This window comes from Penaeus monodon, chromosome 23, assembly GCF_015228065.2.
Source record: "Penaeus monodon isolate SGIC_2016 chromosome 23, NSTDA_Pmon_1, whole genome shotgun sequence".
NCBI classification, from domain to species: domain Eukaryota; kingdom Metazoa; phylum Arthropoda; class Malacostraca; order Decapoda; family Penaeidae; genus Penaeus; species Penaeus monodon.
Genome location: NC_051408.1, coordinates 37130786 through 37131192, shown reverse-complemented (window position 1 = coordinate 37131192; position 407 = coordinate 37130786). Strand labels below are relative to the sequence as shown.

The window sequence follows — 407 nt, the reverse complement described above, 5'->3', positions numbered from 1 at the left end:
TTCAAGGAGGAAGCTCGCATCCCTATAAAGGATAGGTGCACTGTGGAAGTGTTAAAACGGAATGTATACTGTAGATGGACAATCTCAGAAGATAAATTCCAAATATACATTGTCTTTTATTAATGAATAACCTCGTTTATCTGCAAAGACGCAGTGTATTGCATGTAGGTAAGGGACGAATGAAGATGGTAATTAAATTAACCGCAATGATTTTGCTTTCCTTTGAGCCGGAAGCTGGTGGAAAAAGTGATAGAAATTTGGATATAGCTGATATTATTCATGCTATGTTGTTTCTTCCAGAGGCTGTTGTTTCCCAATATGATTAGATCAATATTTTGACCTATATCTTAACATTCGTAGGATATATCTTTGTGAAAAGCGCATACTGTATAGTGTATCCATGTTGG

General features: G+C 35.9%; 1 protein-coding gene across 1 annotated transcript in view; it reads left to right on the top strand.

The window, feature by feature from the left end:
* LOC119587975 overlaps window positions 1-113 on the top strand; it is a gene marked incomplete in the record, with an annotated part of 17684 nt that extends 17571 nt beyond the window's left edge. Inside the window, 1 exon segment of the mRNA XM_037936692.1 lies at window positions 14-113.
* Between the last annotated feature and the right edge of the window lie 294 nt (window positions 114-407).